Source organism: Mastigoproctus giganteus, chromosome 10, assembly GCF_048544385.1.
Source record: "Mastigoproctus giganteus isolate SK-2022 chromosome 10, ASM4854438v1, whole genome shotgun sequence".
NCBI lineage: Eukaryota > Metazoa > Arthropoda > Arachnida > Uropygi > Thelyphonidae > Mastigoproctus > Mastigoproctus giganteus.
Window position 1 is genome coordinate 134,354,653 of NC_143584.1, and position 7,093 is coordinate 134,361,745.

Here is a 7,093-nt window from a genome sequence, read left to right on the forward strand (position 1 = left end):
CAGCTTCGACCGAACATGTGGACATGTGTTTTTGTAAAGGGCGGCACCTAGAACATCTGTTCAACTCCGACTCGTATCTCTGTGAAGAACAGTATCACTACAAATGGGCCAGATGTGTGTGACGTAGGTTTGTGTGTATTATGTGTGTGTTCTGTTGTTGTTGTGTCCGGCCACTTGCCTACCCAGAAGCATCAATCGCCTGGACAGATGATTCTGGGTACTCGTCCACACCACGGGAAGGTGGGCCAGTCCCAGTAATGCACATACTGTCTCAAAAGAGACTCTGACCCACATGATGTTGCCAGCAGGTAGGTCAGGATCCTCTGGGGGCCCATTCCAGAGGGGTAGACAAAAAAGAAAGAAAAAAAAAAAAAACACCCGTGTTGTTGGTAATGGGGAAAAAAATAAAAATAAAAAAATAAAATAAATAATAAAATAAAAAAATAATAAATAAAATAAAACAAAAAAAAAATAAAAATAATAAATTAAATAAATAAAAAAATAATAAAATAAAAAAAAAAAAATATATATATATATATATATATATATATATATATATAATAAAAGTAAGTGTGGAGTGGCTGACTCCAGACAGAATGCAAGGAGGAGCAGGAAAAAAAAAAAAAAAAACACCATTGTCTAATCCACTTCAGGCCCAATGCCAAGGGTGTTTGACCACTCTCCGAACATTTGATTGTGTGTGTCCTGATATGAAGGGTGGCTCCTAGACACAAGCCCATCTCCACCTTTTACTCCTGAGAAAGCTCAGAACGTCTGCAAGACAGGCCTGAAAAAAAAGAGCATTATGTCAGGCCATTTCGCCACCAGGGATTAACTAACACCTGGATCCACCATTCTCTATGTGTGCTGTAATGCACAAATCCTGCACCTACCGGAAGTAGTGCTATACTGGTAGGTGCCAGCAATCCCGCCCCCAAGGCTGCCCAAACTTGGAGGCCAGCGAAAAAAAAAAAAAATAATAAAATAAAATAAAAATAAAATAAAAAATAAAAATAAAAATTTTCCAACTAAGAACAATGTACACTTGTTGAAAAAAAAAAGCAACATTATACGATTATTTACATGCAAATAGTAAATACATACACTTACATTAACTTAACACTTAGAAACATTAACATTATCTCCACTTTAGAGTCCATCCACAAATGCAAGCCTGAATTGGGTGTCCAGGAGCAGAAGATCATCTCGCTGTAGACAAGAAACATCCTATAAAGATGACATTACACGAAGTGTTCTGTCGTCAAATGTGCAGCACTTCCCTTAATTGGTATCCTGCAATAGATTTCTTAGCTCCTGTCTTCTTTTAAAAACTTTGGCCGAGAATTCCTGAAGCAAAGCAAAGATGTCCCACCTCTGAACCAAGAGAGGTAAATTATTCTCCGTGAGGTTTGGCAACCTATTTAGTAATTCCTGCCTGTCTGAAGTATACAGTCCGCATTCAAGGATGACATGTCTCCAAGATTCCACCTCACCGCACGAACAGTAGGGGTCAGGTTCTAATCCTCTTTCAAATAGTTTGGCCCTTAAGCCATGTCCAGTGATTAAGTAACTCGTTGTCATGGTGGGAGCAAACCAAGACGACACCCTCCTGTCCATTGCAAAGCTTACGGCTGGAATGAAGCCTCTTGTAATGGTTCCATACTCACTCAAATCCCAACGTTGCTGCCAGCAATTCACAAGCTCGCCCCAAAAATTCTACGTTTTTCCTCCTTTATGTTGTTATTTGGATTAGAGGTGATATTCAATATTTGTAACGCCCTTCCCTTCTTTAAGTTATATACAATACCTCGGAAAATAATGTGTAAATCCAAGGGGATGGTACCTGCAATAACCTGTAAGGCATTTGTCGACACTGTCCTTGGAGCGCGTATAACTGTAAGCAACATTGTACGTTGCAGGGACAGAAGCTTGGCTTTAGTTGTAACCTTGGTAGCAGCCGCAAACCAAATACCAGCACCATAATCTACAATGGGAAGAAATATCGTCTTGTAGTACAATACCAGAGTTTTTTTGGATAAACCCCATTCCTTGCGGGAAATTCTAACAACTGCAGCTACGAACTTTTTGATTTTTTCATTGATTTTAGTGACATGTACATGAAACCTGAGACGATCATCTAAAGTTAAACCCAGATATTTGGTGTTCTGTACATATGGAATTTGAGTACCATATAGGGTTACCTTTGGCGGCCTTCCATAATCGAAGTGGTGTTTAAACACCATGAAATTGGTCTTGGTGACAGAAATCTTTAGTTTATTCAAACCCGCCCATGCCACTAAATTATTCAAAACTGACTGAATTTTTTGTTCGAGAATTTGTCTTGATCCTCCCTGCACCGCCACCACCAAGTCATCTGCATATGCAACTTTGATGAACTCATCGCTATCCTTCGTGAGCCACTGGTCTAGCACTGCATTCCAAAAGAGAGGTCCCAAGACTGAACCTTGAGGGCATCCTCTTGAAACGGTAGTCGTGTATGATAAATGCTTTGCACATACTCTAATTTGTCGATCCTTAAAGTAAGATCTGAGGACTCTGAACAGGTAGTCATCACACTTTGCCAGTTGCAGTGACCTGAGAGCACTCTCCCACCAAAGGGAATCGAAAGCGCCCTCAAAGTCAATAAAAACAGCAAGAACATATTTGCTGTTTGCCTCCTGAATGTAAGTCAGCAGGGTTGAGATTGCGTCCTCAGTGGAACGTCCTTTTTTGAATCCAAACTGGCAATCAGAGGAGAGATTATGTTCTGTAAATAATTTAAAAATCCTTGGGGCAATCATCCTTTCAAATAATTTGCCAAGATTTGCCAATAAAGAGATTGGCCTGTATGCTCTGGGGTTTGTTTTTGGCTTTCCCGGTTTATGCAAGATTTTTAAGAGCGCAAGCTTCCATACGAGAGGGAAAAGCCCTTCTAGCAGGCATTTATTAAATAAGTTTAATAAAATCTCAGGGAAGAATTCATAAAATTTTCCAATTAGTATCAACTCCAGCTCTACAGACTCTTGCGGGCATTATACCACTTGACCTGCATGTTGTGTTTAGAGGTCTTTGTTTTTACATCCGCCGAGGCATTTCTACAGAATTTCAGGGATTCATTTTCAATCCTCAGGCTGATCTCAAAACTGAACGAACTCGATTCAGGAATTTGTTAGTTAATAACTGACAGAATAGATGGAATTCTACCGAAAAAGGAGCTATTACCAAGAAATTCGTTCCTGACGAAACTGTACTATTTTCATCATCCACCAGAAAATGGTTTTCACCCTCACTGTTTACCTCCTACGTACTAACTGGACATGGTTCGCTTAACGCAAAACTCTACCAATTCAAATACAGTCTCCTATCGATGTGGACTACTGGAAGACTCTCCTCACGTCCTTTTTAAATGCTCCATTTACGAGGACCTAAGATTGGCTCTTAAGGCAACAGTTCCAAACTTGTGTCCCGGATGTGAGAAGACACTCATATCGCTCAATAATTTCTAGGCCCTTCAAACCTTCTGCGATGCTGCTTTTAATCGCAGAAAGTCTTTCAATGTTAATGCAAGCTTTGGTTTTTGGTAGTTGTTGGCGCATCGGCTTCTGTGGCCATATTGCACCTCCCAAGGTTTTTGCAGTACTTTGATCCAAGCCCGAGGCGGGAATCGAACCCGCGACCTTTGGGTTGCCGGGCAGGTACTTTACCCACTCGGCTAGCCCGGTCGGCTGTTAATGCAAGCAATCAAACTGAAATCACTTCATAAATGAAAATGCAACCTGTTGCCTCGTTTGTCGTCCTGATGACGTAATGTCCAAAACTTTGCTGGTTTTCAAGAATATACGAAGGTGTTAAACAGATGCTGCATTTTCTGGTTCATTCTTTATCAAGACTCTCCACAACTAAATCCTTCCTCTGCACAGTGACACCGTCATCAACCAGACTTCTGATACCACTCCAGATTAACAGAATTATATCTAGAATTTGTTCCTGCTGATCTTGTTTTTGGATGACATTACTACTTTTGTTTGACAGTACACCTTTCCTCTTTGTGGTCTACTTTGGGCAGTACTTCATAAAGACGTGGGCAAAGACATGGATAATTTTTTTTTTTTACTTTATGCTATTCTCTTTATTTCTTCGTGTTCTCTGCTGTCCTGTTTCCTGGGAATGACTCTGTGTGTGCGTGTGCGCGCGCGCGCTTTTGCCGGCTTGCTGGCACGGGATTCTTTTTAATGGCTCCAAACTTTGGACATTTAGTGCGTGACTGTTGAGGTTGGCCAGGGCATATGCGTAGTGTGGCCTACCTCCCCGTGGTGTAGACGGACACTGGGAAGGCTTTCCAGGTGACAAAACGGCGAGAAACAACTGAACAACACACACACACTGCACGAACATAACATTACACACATTCCTGGCCTGTTACAGTGCTCTGTAATCATCACAGTGTAGTTGAACTTTCGTTCAGGTGCCGGCCTACATGAGATACTACATATGTCTACATGTCACCTTCAGTTTCAACGCATTCCTCCGCCACTTGAGCTCTATGTGCAGTGGCGTTGTCGTGCACGAGAAAAAAATCTGGGCCAACTGCACCCCTAAAAAGTCGCACATAGAGTTCGAGGATCTGTTCTCACTACCTCTGCGCAGTTACGGTACCCCTATCAAAAACATGACGATGGTGCATCAGTTGATCATTATTTTCCACACGAGAACACTGCCTCCAATGTAAGTGTCCCTTTCTCTGATGTTGGAGGGATGGTACTGCATTCCTCGTAGTCTCCAGATGAAATAACGTCTGGAATCTGTTCGTAGGCTAAAACAGGACTGATCAGAGAACAGAACTGTACCATTCTCATGGTGCAGTTCTGTTCCTACTATCCCAATGAGTAAGCCAAAGAAGGAAAAAAAAAAAAAACGGGAATGAAGTGATGCAGTCGCAATCCGTGTTTTAATAGGCATGACTAATTTGCATAATATGCGGCTCTGTTAGGTGGTAGATAGATTTCTATTGGAATTTTCATGCCAGGACGCCTATCATATCAAATATTCGCGTTCACAATAAAATATTCATGGAAAAACATTTTCTGTTCATTTTGTCAAGCAGTGTATTAACACTAGATGGGCACATATTGTCCCTTTATCTAAAGACACAGAAGAAGGGGATGCACTGCCCGTTAAATGGACCACTCTGTACAGCCACATTGCGCGTGGTTCTTTTCCATACTATTATCCATCCAAGTTCTAAGGTCGAAATATATCCAAATTCTTTAGCGAAAGATTCAAAAGCCTGAGTTTGTTTATTAAAAATGCTATAACATTAACTGATTTTTATATTAAAGCGAGAGGAGGATCTTGTGAAACCTTCATTCTGGATCAAATGAAGTCAAATTATAATTCAATAAGACGGCTTTGGAAAATGTATACTCTACTTTTTCTGTGATGATCAGTTTATTATGACCGATCATGTCTTCTAAGTACGTAATTAGGCAGAAATAATTTTTTTTTTAAAATAAAGTCAACAAGGAGTCAAACAATAAAGAAAAGATCCCCAAGAAAATCATCTTTTTAGATTTTTCTTTCTTTTTTTTCTTTTTTTTTTTAATCTGTGAGTACGTGTGCCCTTGGCAAGCATCCAAAAAATCCAAAGTTCTCCAGATTTTTTTTCGGTACCTTCCTTGTCCATAGAACCCAGATTCCACGATGATGATGATCTCATGACATCCTAAACGCCTGGAAGATGTTTAGCATGGTTTGAGAATAGAATTTCCTTAAGTTTCAGGTCTGAACAAGGAGTTTATATGGAAATAATTAAATTCTGGCGATTCTCCCGACACTTGTCCTTCTAACATTTGTCTCCATCCTTTTCGACATTCGGCACTTACCATCATCACCGTGTCAAGACTTAAGAGCCTCGATGCAAAGGAGAAAATGTCGCCCTTATTCAAGCATGGTCTCAGTATTCATTTTGTCGCCCCTCTCTCAAAAAGAAGAAAGGTCTGCGCTTATTTTGACATCCATGGGAGCTGGCGCCTGGATGCCGCTGCGTCCAGGCTTTTAATGTGAACGAGGAAACGCTTGGCATGCAAGTGCGGGAACAACAGGTCAGCATGGATAACCTGCGGCATTTTCCAAAACTGCAATATATTCGTGTTCTGGATGTAAATATAGACGAAAAGAAATAAAAATAACTTGAGAAATGTTAGAGTTTAGTTTCTTTCTGTGAACACCTTGGCATCACGGCAAATATGAAATTTGAGATCAATTAAGATAGTGACCAGTGTAGATGCAACATAATTGGGCCTTCCAGACAAGCCCTTTGGTTTTACTTTCCCACACCACTATTAAATATGGAAAGCTTATAGCACGAATAAGCTTTCTGCATTTTTAACATTATTCAATATATTTTCAAAAAGATTGTTTTTCTGCATTCCTTGGTGTTTCTTTATGAATTTGAGAAGTCTAATTCCCAAGATGACCTGATTTTTGCATAGCATCCATGGTTCCCGGAAATGAAAGAAGAAAAACATCTAATAACATTATATTAGATTTATTAACAACGTTTAACTTCTGAACAGAATTCAGTATTGTTTTCTATAAGTAAACAATAAGCTAAAAAAAAATCACAAATTAAGAAGCAGAAACTTTCCGGGTGCCTCTTCTCCATCGTCTGCATGTTCCTGATAGAATCTCTCCCACTGCTTTCATTTATTTTGAAGAAATCTAGGTGAAAATTTAAGTAATGGAGCTTGACTTACATTCTGCATCCCATTTTTTCGTAATTTTCAATCAACTTGTCAACTATTTCTTTTGTAATATTCATTCTGAATGTTACGAAGACAGCAAGGCGAAATGACCGCCAGACGAATGACTGCTAAGGCGAAATAACTGACAGACGTTTTGCTCAGTATCAGTCATTTAATTTAATCTTCCAAAAGTTCTTATCTGCGCGGTAGCACAGTGGTATTGTCACTGCCCTCCACACACCGGGTGCTAAAGGCCCGGGATCGAATCCCGTCGATGACGCGAGGAACTTTAATGGGATTTTTCACTCCGTGGCTGAGTTCAGACTGTGGAAATCTGCAGCTGAGATCCA